The sequence below is a fragment of the Chelonia mydas genome, chromosome 9, assembly GCF_015237465.2.
Source record: "Chelonia mydas isolate rCheMyd1 chromosome 9, rCheMyd1.pri.v2, whole genome shotgun sequence".
NCBI classification, from domain to species: Eukaryota; Metazoa; Chordata; order Testudines; family Cheloniidae; genus Chelonia; species Chelonia mydas.
The window spans coordinates 64,741,977-64,759,829 of NC_057855.1; the positions used below are offsets into that span (position 1 = coordinate 64,741,977).

The 17,853-nt window shown below is 42.4% G+C and overlaps 1 long non-coding RNA gene across 3 annotated transcripts in view; it reads right to left on the reverse strand.

Moving 5' to 3' along the window:
- Positions 1-7,713: 7,713 nt before the first annotated feature.
- The window catches only part of LOC119567136, a 138,998-nt gene continuing 128,858 nt past the window's right edge, over positions 7,714-17,853 (reverse strand). For all 3 annotated transcript variants that reach the window (XR_005226918.2, XR_005226917.2, XR_006283679.1), the window contains exon 3: positions 7,714-8,688. This is a non-coding gene — a long non-coding RNA (uncharacterized LOC119567136). The remainder of the gene's footprint in view (positions 8,689-17,853) is intronic.

Here is a 17,853-nt window from a genome sequence, read left to right on the forward strand (position 1 = left end):
CTGAACTCAGATGCACTGACCAGGTGTACAGGAAAAGCCCCGGGAACTTTTGAATCTCATATCCTGTTTGGCCAGGCGAGCTCATCAGCACAGGTGACCATTCAGAGCTCATCAGCACAAGTGACCATGCAGCCCCAGAGTCGAAAAAGAGCTCCAGCATGGACTGAACGGGAGGTACTGGATCTGACCACTGTATGGGGAGACGAATCTGTGCTATCAGAACTACGTTCCAAAAGATGAAATGCCAAAACATTTCAAAAAAATCTCTGAGGCCATGAGAGACAGAGGCTACAGCACGGATGCAACACAGTGCCACATGAAACATAAGGAGCTTAGACAAGCCAAAGAATCAAATGGATGCTCCAGGACAGAGCCCCAGACATGCCAGTTCTACACTGAGCTGTATGCAATTCTGGGGTGGGGGTGGTGCCACCACTACCCCACCCCTGTCCGTGGACGCCGATGATGGGGTACTCTCCGCCATGCCTGAGGATTTTGTGGATGGGGAAGATGAGGAGGAGGACAACGAGCTTGAGGAGAGCACACAGCACACCGTTCTCCCCGACAGCCAGGATCTTTTTATCACCCTGACTGAAATACCCTCCCAACCCAACCAAGCCAGAGAAGGGAGCTCTGGTGAGTGTACCTTTTTAAAATATAATACATGTTATAAAAGCAAGCGTTTTTTAATGATTAAGTAGCCCTGAGGACTTGCGATGCATTCATGGCCAATACAGTTACTGGAAAAGTCTGTTAACGTGCCTGGGGATGGAGCGGAAATCCTCCAGGGACATCTCCATGAAGCTCTCCTGGAGATACTCTAAAAGCCTTTGCAGAAGGTTTCTGGGGAGAGCAGCCTTATTCCGTCCTCCATGGTAGGACACTTTACCACGCCATACTAGTAGCAAGTAATCCGGTATCACTGCATGACAAAGCCTGGCAGCGTATGGTCCCGGTGTTTGCTGGCATTCAAGCAACATCCGTTTTTCTCTCTCTGTGTTATCCTCAGGAGAGTGATATCGTTCATGGTAACCTGGTTGAAATAGGGGAATTTAATTAAGGGGACATTCAGAGGTGGCCGTTCCTACTGGGCTGTTTGACTGTGGCTGAAAAGAAATCCTCCCCGCAGTTAGCCACGCGGGGGGGCGGGGGGGGGGGGGGCAGGGGGCGCTGACACAGAGCTGTTCGCGTTTGGCTAGGAAGGATCTTCCCTGATACCAGCCACGCAGTGGGGTGAGGGGTAAAGCAATCATCCCAGAGAATTGGATGGGGTGGGGCGTTAGCTTGGTTTCTGCTGCTGCACGTTAACAGGAAAACCACAGCACTAAACGGCCAACTCAACGTGCTTTTCTTGATATGGAAGAGGAGAGCACTGCTGTTATGAAGGTTGCAGAAGCCGAAAGACTGTGGATTACCATGGCCGCCTGCAAGCCGAATTCTGTTGCCCGGCACTGCGTGTGTGATCTCTAACACCAAAGCTCATTAGAATATGTGGAGGGACACAATAGCAGAGTACAGGAAAGCAGCCAATGAACGTGAGGAGAGGTGGTGGCAGGAAGATCAGAGGAGGCATGATGCAATGCTGGGGCTACTGCGGGATCAAACTGCGGGATGCTCCGGCATCTGGTGGAGGTTCATGAATGGCAGCAGGATCACAAAACTGCTGCTGCAGCCCCTGTTTAACTGCCCTCCCTCCTCCCCAAGTTCCATAGCCTCCTCACCCAGATGCCCAAGAACGCGAGGGGTGGGGAAGCTCCGGGCACCCAACCACTCCATCCCAGTAGACAGCCCAAGCAACAGAAGGCTGTCATTCAACAAGTTTTGAAGTGGCCTTTTCCTTCTCTCCTACACTCTTCCCACACCCCACCCGGGCTACCTTGTGAGTTATCTCCCTATTTTTATAATCAGTGAATAAAGAATACATGTTTTTTAAACGATAGTGACTTTATTTCCTTTGCAAGCAAACTGTAATCGAAGGGGGGAGGGCGGGTAGCTTCTAGGGAATTTAGAGGCAACCAAAGGGGTGGGTTTTCATCAAGGAAAAACAAACAGACGTGTCACACAGTACCCTGGCCAGTCATGAAACTGGTTTTCAAAGCTTCTCTGATGCGCACCGCTTCCTGCTGTGCTCTTCTAACCGCCCTGGTGCCTGGCTGCGCGTATTCAGTGGCCAGGCGATTTGCCTCAACCTCCCACCCCCCCATAAACATCTCCCCCTTACTCTCACAGAGATTGTGGAGCACACAGCAAGCAGCAATAACAATGGGAATATTGGTTTTGCTGAGGTCTGAGCGAGTCAGTAAACTGCACCAGCAACCCTTTAAACATCCATATGCACACTCTACCATCATTCTGCACTTGCTCAGCCTACAGTTGAACAGCTCCTTGCTACTGTCCAGGGTGCCTGTGTACGGCTTCATGAGCCAGGGCATTAAGGGGTAGGCTGGGTCCCCAAGGATAACTATAGGCATTTCAACATCCTCAACAGTTATTTTCTGGTCTGGAAAGTAAATCCCTTCCTGCAGCCATTTAAACAGACCAGAGTTCCTGAAGACGCGAGCGTCACGAACCTTTCACGGCCATCCCACGTTGATGTTGGTGAAATGTCCCTTGTGATCCACCAGTGCCTGGAGCACCATTGAAAAGTACCCCTTGCGGTTTATGTACTGGCTGCCCTGGTGGTCCGGTCCCAAGATAGGGATATGCGTTCCATCTATAGCCCCACCACAGTTTGGGAATGCCATTGCAGCAAAGCCATCTAGTATGACCTGCACATTTCCCAGAGTCACTACCTTTGATAGCAGCAACTCAATGATTGCGTTGGCTACTTGCATCACAGGAACCCCCACAGTAGATTTGCCCACTCCAAATTGATTACCGACTGACCGGTAGCTGTCTGGCGTTGCAAGCTTCCACAGGGCTATCGCCACTCACTTGTGAACTGTGAGGGCTGCTCTCATCTTGGTATTCTTGTGCTTCAGGGCAGGGGAAAGCAAGTCACATGAAAGTGCCCTTATGCATGCGAAAGTTTCGGAGCCACTGGGAATCATCCCAAACCTGCAACACTATGCGGTCCCACCACTCTGTGCTTGTTTCCCAGGCCCAGAATCGGTGTTCCACGGCATGAGCCTGCCCCAGTAATACCATGATCTCCAAATTGTCAAAGACTGTGGTTTTAGAGAAATCTGTGTTCATGTCCTCATCACTGCTCTGCCGTCGCCTCCTCGTCTGGTTTTTCAGGTGCTGGTTCTGCATAAATGGCACGATAATGCATGAGGTGTTTTCAATGGTCATAACTGCTGCGGTGAGCTGAACGGGCTCCATGCTTGCCATGCTATGGCATCTGCTCGGGCAATCCAGGGAAAAGGGCGTGAAATGATTGTCTGCTGTTGCTTTCATGGAGGGAGGGAGGGTTGACTGACGACATTTACCCATAACCACCCGCAACAAATTTTTGGCCCCATCAGGCATTGGGAGCTCAGCCCAGAATTTCAATGGGCAGCAGGGACTGCGGGAACTGTAGGATAGCTACCCACAGTGCACCGCTCGGAATGTCGACGCTTGCCACGGTACTGTGGACGCACACCGCCGAATTAATGTGCTTAGTGTGGACGTATGTACTTGACTTTATACAATCTGTTCCCAAAAATCGACTTCTGTAAAATCGGAGTACTTTCATAGTGTAGACATGACCTTATTTTGAGAGAAAAAAAAGTAGCTTTTCTAAGTAGTACTGTGCTGGGAAAACAGGTAACAGGTAAAGAATAGGTTTCAGAGTAACAGCCGTGTTAGTCTGTATTCGCAAAAAGAAAAGGAGTACTTGTGGCACCTTAGAGACTAACCAATTTATTTGAGCATGAGCTTTCGTGAGCTACAGCTCACTTCATCGGATGCTGTAGCTCACGAAAGCTCATGCTCAAATAAATAGGTAAAGAATACTAACTAGCACTTTTACAAGTACTCTGAAAAGTGAGTATGGACAAATGACATCTTGTTATGCACCAGTTATTCACTTGTGTCAATGGCTCCCGATGATTTCTGTTAGCACTCCTGAGCCATCGGAACTAAGACAGAATGAGCTGAATGCCATTTTGGCTCACCCAGAACCAATGGAATTGTTAAATGAATACCAACTTGCTGGACAAAGTCAAGAAGTATATGCAGGTGTAACGGAAGGAAAAAATTGACCCTGCAGAATCTTTGTTACTGGTAATGAATCACAATGACAGAAAGAACTCAGCTTGACCCAGGGTTTAGTATGCAGGGGTCTGGGTTAGGGAAAAAAAAATCTCTCTTGGCATGTAATGGTAAGTGATCCACTGATTAGATAGGACCTAACAGTGGGATTTTCAAAAGCACTTAAGCAAGTTAGATGTCTAACGCCCATTGATTTCAACAGGTATAAGTTACCTAAGATGCCTAGTTTCAGAGTAGCAGCAGTGTTAGTCTGTATCCACAAAAAGAAAAGGAGTACTTGTGGCACCTTAGAGACTAACACATTTATTTGAGCATAAGCTTTCGTGTGCTACAACTCACTTCATTGGATGGAATGCAACTGATGAAGTTAGCTGTAGCTCACAAAAGCCTATGCTCAAATAAATTTGTTAGTCTCTAAGATGCCTAGGCACTTTTGAGAATGCCACTATAAGAGACCAGTAGGCCATGTGGATAGCACCTTATCCATGAATAGTCTCATTTAAATCAATAGGAGCACATAAAATAAGGTGTTACTCAATCTGGACAAAGGTTATTTCCAAGTATTTATGTATCTTTTCAATGATGAGCCCCGAGCTATGTTCTGTGGATTAGGTGCACGGCTGTCATATCCGCCCAAAAGATCAAATTTACCAATCAGAAAATGACTAGGGTCCCTATCATTCTGCACAGCCATTTTATAACTTTTGTAATAAAGTAATAACTTTTCTTCAGGAAAATTCTATGATTAAACTAGAGCTGCATAGAAAAAAGTTTCACCATCAATAAAAAAAAAAGGTAAGTATTTTTGCAATTTCACCTAAAATGATGTTCTGCTTTCCAAAAGTTTTAAAAATATAAATGTAAAGAGGAAAATATTATATGGGCTAACTTCATAAAAACCCCAAATCATGCTATTTTATAAGCTCCCAGTCCCCCCCCCCCTTCCTCTTCCCCCTCGCCAACATTAAAAAGTCCCAACAATTGGTAAAATTGTTTAGTGACAAATGGTACATTTTGTCTGTGTCAGATGTTTGAAGATTAGCCAATATGTCCCAGGGCTGAAAATACCATATTAGCAATTTTTAACCCGCATATACCACTCTCAAAAAGCTGTTTGCATGCAGAAATGGCATGAAAACTCACTGAAACCACTGGTTTGACCTGCAAAAAATTGAAAATTGAGATGTTTCAGTTCTATATGAAACCAAAGTTAAATCCCCTTCCCCTCCCAAAATCCCACAGCTTCAAGTAGCCTAATAAAGCAAGGTACATGAATCTTCTTCTTTTCAGGTGGCACGTGACCAGGATTCATCACCAAATTTGATCCGCTGGTTGGATCATTAGCTTCCCCCGCCCGGACAAGGTACTGGTGAGGAATGTGAACATTGATCCATGAACATGAACATTGATCCATGCCCTCCCGGTCGGTACATGAATGGCAAACTAATAATAATACTCAGCTCCTATAAGGCATTTTTCACCAGTAGATCTCAAAGCAATGATGTGATTACCTAACTGATACTGGCTGTTGGGCAATATAACAAGCTGTACAAATAAGACAACTGACAAGTCAGCAGAAACTAAGTGCTGTTTCCTATGAGGTGCTGAGTGCCTTCCCACACACTGTAGGCACTCAGTACCCCTCCGGTGTGGGCCCGTGTGTGTTTGGTTCCTAGGGCCAGACTTATACTAGGATGTGGAAGTGTATATTTAATTCCAAGAAGAGTCCTTAAAGTAAGAATTTGACCTAAACAGTTAGCCTAGCATTCTGCTTTATACCCAAAATTCATAAGATTACCTTAAAAATCATAAGGGATTTACAAAAAAATAACTGCTTTTTATTTGTCTTCTGGTTTTTGAGACTTTAGGGCTCACGTTTCAAGATTTTCTTTGCAACCACAAGAGCTAGAGAATTCCTTTTTTAAAAATGCAGGCTCAGATTTTCATGTATTCACATGACTGCTTGAGCTGCAGCTTAAGAAAAACAACAACTAGTGTGAGATTCATGGACTGAGGCTTCTAAGTGCCTAGATAGTTATTAAATATGGGACTTTGGTTTGTAGGTCACTTAGGCACTTTTTTGAAATTATTACCATTTGTGCCTCAGTTTTCCATCTGTAAAATAGAATTAATAATACTTACATTTTCACATACTTTGTCTGTTTTATCTATTTAGTTTCTAAGCTCTTTGGATTAGGGACCATCTCCTATTATGGGTATGTGCAGCACCTAGCACAATGTGACCCTTATCTAAATTGGGTCGCTTTATTATTAGTCATTATTTGTACTTCAAGATATAGTGGTAAGTGGTTGAGCTCAGCCCCACAAAGAGAGTGAGATTCTTGAAAGCTTTTTTCTCTTTGGCCTATAAGTAAAGGGTATCACAATGGATCTAAAAATTGTAATAATAATGTTGCCATATCTCATGATTTTAGCATTATATGTATTGTCAGGTATCAATTTGACCTAACCCTTTATCAGATTTTACTACTATGGCACAGTCTCATGAAATCTGGAAGACACTGATTATTCCTGTTCATTGAATATTTATGGCCACTACTTTCTATTCTAATGGGATACTTATTACACCTTCTAACTGAGACATTCTTTTAATAATCTTGCACCTGGTAACACAACACCAGAGATGTAGTCATAATGATGAATAAAGAATATGAAATAATCAGTGAAATACTCATTATGAACTGCTTCATAAACAATTTACCCAGTAGCTCCAACAAAGGCTATTCACCTAACAATTTTGAACAAACAAATCCATAAAGATCATGATCTGTTCAGACAATCTGCAAACAGTAAAAAAGACATGCTGCCCCTTCCACACTGGCCCCGGTTCACAGAATGCCCTCCCCAAACCTCCTTCCCAAGCTACCTGTCTCTCATGCAAATTGCCCCTGAAGACTCACTTCTTATATGTATGCTTATAAAATTTGTAGTTGACACTAAGCTGGGAGGGGTTGCAAGTACTTTGAAGAACAGGATTAGAATTCAAAAGGACCATGATACATTGTAGAACTGGTCTGAAATCAACAAGATTAAATTCAATCAAGACAAGTGAAAAGCATTTAGGAAAGAAAAATCAAATGCACAAGCACAAAAAGGGGAATAACTGGCTAGGCAGTCGTACTGAAGAAAAGGATCTGGGGAGTGTAGTGGATCACAAACCAAATGAGCCAATAATGTGTTGCAGTTGCTAAAAAGACAAATATAATTCTGAGGTGTATTACTAGGAGTGTTGTATCTAAGAAATCAGGGCTTTGCTTGGCCCTGATTTGGCTTAGGAAGTATACTTGGCCTTGCCTCAACATGGGGGATGGACTAGAGGATCTCTTGGGATTCCTCCCAGCCTTACATTTCTATGATTCTTGAAGAAGATCCCCATAGAACGTGAGATGATTAAAACAACAAAAGGCCATGGAACCACCAGGATGTTTGAGTTACTTGCTGAGAAACAACATTTTTTATTCTTGCATTTTTACTTTCAACTCCAGATCTCTTATTTGTATTTATTTGTGAGCCCTATTTAGTGTTCAAATGTCAGCACATCCCCGTCACCCATTCACACTGGGTTCCACCCACATGAATACATTGCAAGATTGGGGCTTTCAACTGGAAGCTTCTTAGGCTGTCTTTGCTTACTTCTTTGAGGGCTGCTAGCACTTGAAAAATAAAAAAATAATGATCTTACTATTACATCAGAACAGTCAGTCCAGCTCTACTGTTACCTCACTTAACATCAGCTTCTAGGGGACACTGGAAGCTTTCAGTTGAATAAAATAATAAATGGGTTTAGCACTTACCAGCCAGGCATCTGAAATGCTGCCAAGTTGAGCCTCTTGAAAAAAACAAACCAACTTACATGCAACCACCAAATTGCATTTAATAAGACACTAAGAAAAACCATCACCCAAAATGTCACAGTAATGGCCTAACTTTGCAGGATTTAGAGTGCATTATTTTTTGATGCTTTTGTTAATGTCTATCAAATGTGGTTAATGGGCTAGTGGTTAAACCCAGGGACAGGCAATCAGAACTCCTTGGTTCAATGACTTGCTTTTTGTGACCACGCTTCTCATATTTAGACGTGCAAAGATGAGTATAATAATCATGAAAATGCAACTTGACTAAAGTATTACTTGTCCATTTTACAGAGGTGTCCCAAGGCTTAAATAATTGCTTGTACATCCTTGTGAGATCATCAGGTAAAAACTGCTATACAAGCACATTCTTTATGATCAGATGCACGAAAAATTACTTTATTATTACCATTTCTTATGGACTGCCATCTACTTTCCATATCAAATTAGGTGAGATATTTCTGTATTCCATTAGCTATAGAACTTTCCATGTATGTGTCGTAGCTGGAGGATTCCGATGAAGTAAGCTGTAGCTTGTGCTCAAATAAATTGGTTAGTCTCTAAGGTGACACAAGTCCTCCTTTTCTTTTTGTGGATACAGACTAACATAGCTGCTACTCTGAAACAAGAAAAGAAGTTTGTATAAAGATGTATCCCTGGTAAAACATTAATTCAGGTATTAATGAACTTTTCCCAATTGCTCTTTCAACACTTCTCAATATTCTGGGGAAAAATGTACTTATCAAATATTTGACATGTTAAGCATATAAGAAAAAACAATTTTTCAGGGTGAATCCTGTACTTTAATTAGGAGTGAGAGTGCTCATGGTAATTGGGAGGGGGTGGAGAATGGGTCATAGTTACTAGCTGAGAAATCAGCAATCATTTTTCAGGTTCCCTGTGAATTGTTTGAAAACCATTTTTTTTGGAGTACATGGAGAGTTGATGGTCTGCACATCTGTACCTTTGACTAGGATGGGATCTATGACAACTTTTTCTGCAGTTAATTTTAATTTAATACAATGCTGGAGGAGCACAAGACATGGATTACACAATAGATCTTACCTGTCCACTTCCATTCATAGATTCATCAGGTGACTACAACTATCATTATAATGAAGAACCACACTTAAGTTCATGATGTCTACATGTAAATTTTCTTCAAACCCTTTGTTTTGCTATTTGTTCACTTACTCCCCCTCCTTGCTAGGTAAAGAGACTAGGAGGTAACTGAGCAGCATGGTATGAAGAGCAATAGGATGGCAAACCAGGCAATAAAAGCCCATACAGGTCAGACAAAAATACATAACCTTTTAGCTTTAAAAGTAGATGCCAATCAATTTGGGTGTGTTTCTGAGTGTTACAAATAAAATAAAAAATTCAACGAAAAGATTTTTTTGGTCAAAAAATGGGTTACTTGCAGAGAGAAGGTAACACTTTCACTTTTAAAAGTAGCACATATGACAATGTTAATTTTAAAAGTGAAAATATTACTTTCTATATGAAAGTAAAACTTTCAACACTTCCAACACTTCAACACTCCCCCCCCCGTGAAAATTCCCATGTGAAAAATTCTCATTTTTCAGCCAGCTCTACCAAGGGCTTAAGGCAAAGATGGCTTGTATCTTTGCCACGCTGCTTTCTAGATCCTTTTTATATGTTGGATGCTCAAGTCACTGGTTTTATAGTCCCTTCTATTTCAATTGGCATTTTAAGGGATTGGGTTGCAGTGCCAATTATCAGTTTCCACTTATTTATTTATGGGTGAGGTTATCCACAGGGACTGGTATTTTAACTGGCTCTCATCACTAGTGGTAGGCGAGGTAGCTAAACAGGAGTTCAGTTAATGCTCCTTTCCCTGCCCCCTCCCAGGTTACCAGCTTTGTTCCAAGAAATCTGACATATCCATATTTTATCAAAAGAGAGGGGAGAAAAATGAACGGCAGAAAAAACAGCTGGATACTCAGGCGTTTTGTTCTCTTCCAGATATCTATTCCATGCTGTGATATAATTTTTCAAAAGCTGGCTGCTGCTGCTCAAAGAATAAGGCTAAGGAACTCATGTAGATTTCAGCTGTGAGGAGGGCAACCGTTTGGACAGACAGGTGGCTCTTCACTCCTACAAGATCCTGTAATTTCACAGTCACAACTACATGAACTCCTAAAGCCCCAGCACACATGCTGGCTGTCTCAAGAGTCATCTAAGTTGAATACTTAAACAGTTATTAGGTTTTCAAACTATTCGTGCATGTATCGTAGGGAAGAATAGGTCAAGCATATCTTGTTATGTATTACCGTAATATTATCTAACTGGTTAAAGCATGTGCAATTAACTTTCATTTATTATCCTTTTCTCTTAATACTGATATCTCTCGATCTGCTCTTTCCCAGACCCTCTCTAGGCTACCCTCTAGCTTCAGGCAACACACTCAATGGAAAACTTATGATCCAGCTGTTTGGTAGTTGCCTATTTGTCCATTTCTCCCACAAGCATATTTGTAGGTTTCAGAGTAGCAGCCATGTTAGTCTGTATTCGCAAAAAGAAAAGGAGTACTAGTGGCACCTTAGAGACTAACCAATTTATTTGAGCATAAGCTTTCGTGAGCTCACGAAAGCTTATGCTCAAATAAATTGGTTAGTCTCTAAGGTGCCACTAGTAAGCATATTTGTGCTTTCTTCCACATCACCCCTTATGAATGGCATGCACCCCATAACTAATCCTTAAAGCCACTATTCTGTCCTGCTTCAAATCGCATTTCAAATTCCACTGGCACCGTGATGCCTTCTGATAATAGCTAAGTAGATGGCCAGTAGGGATTGGTGATACTTACTTTGTTCACTTGCTGATTTATGTCTTGTAATTAAAAAAACCATCAACCTCAATGACTCAAAACCATCTGACTATACTCCTAGCTAGACCTAGGACATTGTTACTCTAATCCTCTTCCCCCAATCCCTTCAAAGTCACACCCACTTGTTTGCATATCAGCATTTAAGGGAAGGGACTGTCTATTACATATTTGTCTGGTGCCATATGGTTAAATGGCAAGAGGTTATTCATGCCATACTGGTATCTCTCAGAGAATGGAAATAACCCAAATGAAGCCAAAAGAAAGGAGCATAAAGCACACTAGGTAAAATGTACCCAGATCAAAATTAGAAGGGCAAAGACGGAAATTGAAAGCCATATTGCCAAAAATATAAAAACAAATAAATTCTTTACAAATATCAGAAGCTGGAAATCAGAAGCTGGAAATCTGAGAGATTTATGGATCAGGTGGGCTACCTGGAGTAAAGAGAGCAGTTAAAGAGGATAGGGACACTGAAGTGAAGGTGGTACAGCAGTTGCTATGTTTTCCTCTTTGACTGAGGCATGAAATCTGCTTTATGCACATATAATAATGATGATAATACTTTGCACTTCAAAAGCTATTTCTATCCAAGGATCTGAAAGATTAATGAATCAGACTTCACAAAACCTATGATAGTTAGTGTTGAATTGATCATAGTGTTTACAGTGCCATGCACATCTTTATTTTTTATAATAATTTAATTGAAAAGTTTACATTTTAATATTCACTAAACTACAAAGGAGATGGAATCATAACCATTACGGGTCAAATCCTGCTTGCCTTACTCATGGAAGTAGTAAGAGCAGCAGGAGTTGATCTTATCTGTTCCTGTAAGAAGTAGCAACGTTTCTAAATTACAAAGTTCTAAAGGTATTATTTGTTCTGATGAAAATTATTTTCCTCTCTCTCTGAAATCCTCATACACAACACTCTTCTTTTCCTCCATCTCTATGTATTGTTTTGATAGCTATTTCTGCTCCTTCTCCTCCTGTGATAGTCCTTTTATCTGGTAAGGGCTAGGGCAGGTGGGATCCGTGCTCAGCCTTCATCATTTTTTCTTAGCTGCTATGACTTTTCTTTCCAAGCTGTAAGAATTCCAAAAGCTACAGTATGTCTGTCAAGGATGTGCTGCGGCACACAAATCAATATTCATGCTGGGGCTGCTAGGAGTGCAACTCTAACACAACAATCCTGAAATGGAGCTAGAAAATATGTACTGGTGCAGGATGGTCTGTTGTCCCCCACCAACCAAAATATACGCTTGTCATCCCCTCTCAAGTTCCAGGCGCATGAAGCAGCTTGTCCTGGTTATGAACTACAGGCTGCTCTTTATTCTAGGATCTAGGTTCTTTTATTCATTACAGACATACAGAGTGATTTCTTTCCTGAGTGCTCAGTTCCTCTGGGACATTCAAACTCCTGTGAAACACTTACTGAAAATGTAAAGGACAGAAGGAGATGCTGTGGTCTGCAGAGACCTGCCCTGACTAACCTTGGGAAAAGACATACATCACAAATCCGAATCCCCTTTTGAAAACAAAGGTGGATGTTTCCCCTAATTTTTCTCCTGTTCCAAATGAAGATCCAATTCTGTCCTACTTATTCAGGCACATCTCCCAGTGAAAGAAATGATTACTCACCCTGAGCAGTAACTTTGAGATGTGTGTCCCTACGGGTGCTCCACTCTAGGTGTGCTAGTGCCCCCTGCACTATTGATTGGCAATTTCTCATAGCAGTGTCCAATCGGCCTGAGCATGCGTTAGTCTTGTTGTTATATAGCACTGCATGGGCAAACCACCTTCAATTCCTTCTCTACTGTGAAGTCCCAGGGCAGAGAACTCCAAAGCAAAGGGGAAGGAGGGCAGGTAATGGAGCACCCGTAGGGACACACATCTTGAAGAACCATAGTTACTGCACAGGGTGAGTAACCATTTCTTCTTCTTCGAGTAGAGTGCTCCACTCTAGGTGACTACTAGGCAGTGCCTTTTAAGGTGGTCAGGGCTTCGGAGTCAAACCAGTACAGCGGAAAGCACAGCCAAACTGAACACAGTACTGGAGGTAGAAGCATAAGTTATTGCGTAGTATTTGGAAAATATATGTACAGATGCTCAAGTAACAGCTCTATAGATTTTGATGATCGGTATGTTTTTGAGGAAAGCCATGGAAATGGCTATAGACCTTGTACGCTGAGTGTATGTAAGCAAAGGTGGATGAATGTTACGAGACTGGTAACAAGAGTTCCTGCAGTCTGATATCCATTTGGAAAATCTCTGGTTAGAGATTTCTGACCCCTTTGATCTAGGGAATCAGGTGCATTACATTTAATTCCCTGCTCAACTGACTTTGCTTACCAGCACTGCTGCATTTGGGCAGTTTGTTCTCTTATTTCCAAAGCCCAAATCAGCCACAGAATTTTCAGAGGCTCACCCCAAACTCGTTCAATCTTTAATAGTCTCCTACTTTTCAAAAATAAGTAACTGCACAAACCACCACCAGGATTGCCATATCACACCAGATTGGCCAACTTGGCCCAGAATCCTTCCTCAGGCAGTAGCAAATTCCTTACATTTCAGAGAGGCAGAAAAACAAAGCAATGAACATATTTGTGCAATAGTGATAAAGTTAGGAGGAAGAAGATCCCTTCCTGACCCCACAGGCAATTCATCTTACAGCACGCTATGTAATATAAGATTGATCACCCTTTTCTTGGTATGTCTTCTGTAATTAGGTCACAAACTTATTTCACTTCCTTTGAAAATCCAACTACAGTGCCAAGGAGTCACTTAAGGGCTACATACTTTGCTCAGATACCATGTTATTAATGGGTAACTGGGTACAGAGGTACCAGATTCTGATCTCACGTACACCAGGGTAAACTCAGTAACTCTATGAACTTCAGTGGAATTACTTTGGTTTACACTGGTATGACAGCATCTGATCCTTAGTGTCATAAATGATTCCCTTCCTACCCCAAAAAGGGAGAACCAGTGCTTATGTCTAAACACTGTTCCTCTTGTTAAAAGGGCAGAACTTGTGGAATGCATTATGGCTGCTGCCTCTCACATCTGAACCTACGAGAATTGCTAAATGATGCAGGTTGGGTAAATATGGGGCACATCACTTAAATCAGAAGAGCAGCAATGGCAGCCACTATGGGAGGTGAATATAATGATACTGCTACTGATGAGAGCATTAATTTATTTAGCAGATTAGTGATTTAGAATGGTAATGAAGAGTTGTCTATTTGTTGTCTAAATCCTATCATCTGTCACCTGCAGAGACAGCATGACTTGTCCTAAGCACTGGGCCTGCTGTTATCCTGTTAATAATTTCATAGTTCATTTTGTGCCTCTTATTTTGGTTCACGTAACTTTATTTGTGTGACTAGAAAACAAAAAAGCAAATAAACAAACAAGCAGCAGCCAGAACTCTGTCTTAAAGGCTCTCTGGACAAAATGGTGACATTTTGTCACTGCTACCTCACCTAATTAATGTAATTTTCAATTACATTTAATGAACTTCTCTATTTAGTCTTCACTATATCTTAAGTATCTTTCCCTCTCCTGACTTGAAATGGAGCATTATTGGGAAACTGTTGCAGTTTCAAGGAGGACCCTGGTTTATTGTCTATCTCTAATGAGTTGTTTTGAAGTCCTGGGATTTTTCATTTGGCCGCTTTTCTATAGAACTTGTCATTTTTGTTGTTGCTGGTTTTCTTGTGTTGGGTGCCCAAAGTTGGCACAAAATCTAATCTGTGCTCTTACAGTTTGGGACCTTGAATCCTTTCAAGAAACCAAAGAGTAAGTAAAACCTGTTTTGTGAGGAAGGGTTCCAGAATCTGGGCCCTTCCATTGTGGTTGACGTACAGTAGGCTGGAGAGGAAAGTGGATGAAGGGCCTGACTTTTTACTTAGGTATCAAAAGTGAAAGAATAATAACTCTGGCCCTGGGCCCTACCAGAAAGTCACAAGTTCTATGCTATTTGTCTCCATTCCCTCTGGACGCTCATGAAAAGAGAAGGAATACATCAGTATTTTACAACAATGGTCCAACATACTGTAGCGTCACTATTGTAAAGTGTCCTCTTGTATGGGAACATGGTATAGGACAATGCCTTGTTTTAGGGACATTAACTCTCTGCCACAGTATGGTGTGCAGGGCTTTTGCTCCTTGAGTAAACTTGTTTTAAAAGCACTTATCCAGGACTCTAGGTGTATGTGCACACTTTAAAGACATACAAACAAAGAACATAGAGACACAGAAAAGTTTTATCTATGTTCCCCAAAGCCAAACCAATCATGAATTGCCCCTTTAATTAACCCACCATAAGTAACAGTCTTCTCTAGCAGTCCAACTCTTCTGGTAAAGCTCAGGCTGATAGATGGCATGAAGGTGAAAGGTCAACACAAAGAAGGATGTCGAACTAAGCAGACTGAGTAAATTTCCCTTATGAAAATCATCCTGGCCTCTTGTAAACCAGAGTGCTGTTACCTAAAATGCCCCTATAGAGCAGAAGCGCTGTTGCCCCTTGGCCCGAATCATTAGCCAATATTCAGGGCCTTGGGTAGTTTCCATTTGGAGGAGAAATTGATGAGAGAAGTCATGTATTTCTTTGGTGCAATCCTGTTTATTTACCAAGAATGTACACAATGTCCTGTTTTCCCTAACACAGTAGTAACAAATAACAGCAGACAATTTCCTTGTTCAGAAATCCAAGACTGCTTTGCAGCCAGTCCTTTGTGGAAAAGAAGCTCTCTCTCTAGGCTTACACCCAGTATAACACTTCACTCACTTTCTCCTGGATTACCAGTTTGGTCTGCATCTGACATACAGAAACACACAGCTCCATCAGTCAGTGCCCCAGTCCCTGCATTTGCAATCAGTCCCAGGAAAACCTCTCTTATTCTCTCTCTGAGTTTGTTCTTTTTCCGGTCTTTCAATGTGCTCCAGTGCCTTGGGCAGATGTTTTATTGTTTTAGTTATCTCTAAACAAGGGGGTATTTAATTACTCCATCATTTAAGATGAATGAAAGGTGGCTAGCATACCCTTTAGTTTCAGGGAGGTCTGTGATTTCTTATAAATCAAAGAGAGGCTTTCTGGCAGCCATCAACAGACTCCAGTATAACAATGAGTGGAATCAGATGGTGAGAAAGGTGGATCCCTGAGAGGACAGTGAGGTTTGTATTAGAGATGGACAAGTCTCTGTTCTTTTCATGTTCAAATAAACATCCAAACTCTCAAGTGCCTATTCAGAACTAAAGTTCTTCACCCCTCTTCGAGAGCTTGGAATCATAGAACCAAAGTCTTTTTTTCAATGTTTCCAGACCTCCTGTTTCTCGCCATGTCAATAATACAGTGCGGCCTATCCCCCACTTCTAGCTGGATATCAGAAGTGTGCAAAAACAAAAAGTATTTGAACATTTCTGAACTTGATAAAAACATTTTAAGTTCCAGTTTAATTTAGAAATGCAGTGAAACTTTCTCAGTACCTACTCATGTATCATCATGATACCATTCCAAGCTTTGTTTAAACTGGCTCACCTACATATCTACCTGCTATGTGTCTACACATTGACTAGACCAAATATTAACTTGCTTTTGAACAGGGGGAATCAATCTTCAAACTGAATGCAGCTCACACAGTCCTGCTACCGTTCCTGATGGTGTTTTCTGTAACAATGGACTGCCAGTATCTCTGTTATCCCCTGCTTAGTCTTCAATTCAATGAAACTTGATTAGTATGGAATCACAGAACTTGAAAGGACCTTGAAAGGTCATGTGTAGTCCAGAGCCCTGCATTCATAGCAGGACTAAGTGTTATTTAGACCAGGGATTCTCAACCCTTTTCTTGCTGAGGTCCCCCTAAACATGCTATAAAAATGCCAGGGCCTGGCTGGGGGGGAGATGGTAGGGGAGCTCAGGGCTCTAGGCCGGGGGTGGGGGGGGAACCCTTGGGCGTAGGCATAGTTTAACTTCTATTTGGGGGACAAGGGCTGGTGGGGCTCGAGCCAGCTCCGCAGGGTGCAGGCAGAATGTAGCTAGGCAAGGGAGTAGCTCAGGGTGCAGGCAGGTGGTAGCTAGAGGCTGTGTACAGGTGGTGTGTGTGTGTATGGGCAGGGGGCTCCCAGTGTAGCTCCCAGCTTCAGGGAGGGGGAGCAATGAGGCTCCTGCTTCAGCCCCCTGCTGCTTCTGGCTGGGAGGCGGGGAGGTTTTCCAGCTTCGGAGACTTGGGGTAGGGGCGCCAGTTTCAACCCAGCACCACTCCCGGCTCGGGCGGGGGGCCTGCCGGCTTCAGCCCCGTGCCGCTCCCGTCTTCAGTGCTGAGGCTCACATACAGGGTTTCAGCCGCAGGGCTCCGTGGCCCCCCTGAAAGGGGTTGCAGACCCGCAGTAGGCCACGGATCCCCGGTTGAGAACCGCTGATCTAGACCATCCCTGATAAGCTATATTAGTGTTGCTAAAGTAAAAAAGGACAGAGATACCCCTCAGGTATCTGCCAGAGATACGTAAGATCTGCCCTTGGCAGAACTACAGACTCTTTGGGGTTTGATCCTCATGTCCATTTGTCAGCAGTGTCAATTCCTCAAGTAGTGGCAAGTTGATATACAGTCTAATACAGTGTTGTTGTAGATGTTTTCCCAGACCTGAAAAGGAGCGCTTGTGTAGCTTGAAAGCTTGACTCTTTCACCCACAGAAATTGGTCCAATAAAAGATATTATCTCACCCTCCTTTTCCCTCTCATACAGTCCAATGTCATTTCTGCAGTATCTTTCCTTTCTACCAGGCTCAGACATTGTTTTTCCTCATCACTTTTTGATGAGAAATTTTATGATTCCTGATAGTTTGAGGAAATCTCTCTCACATATTTCCTTGTATTTGGGATGTTGGAGTAAAAAGTGTCTCTTTGTCTGAATCATTTCTCTTTCACACTGGT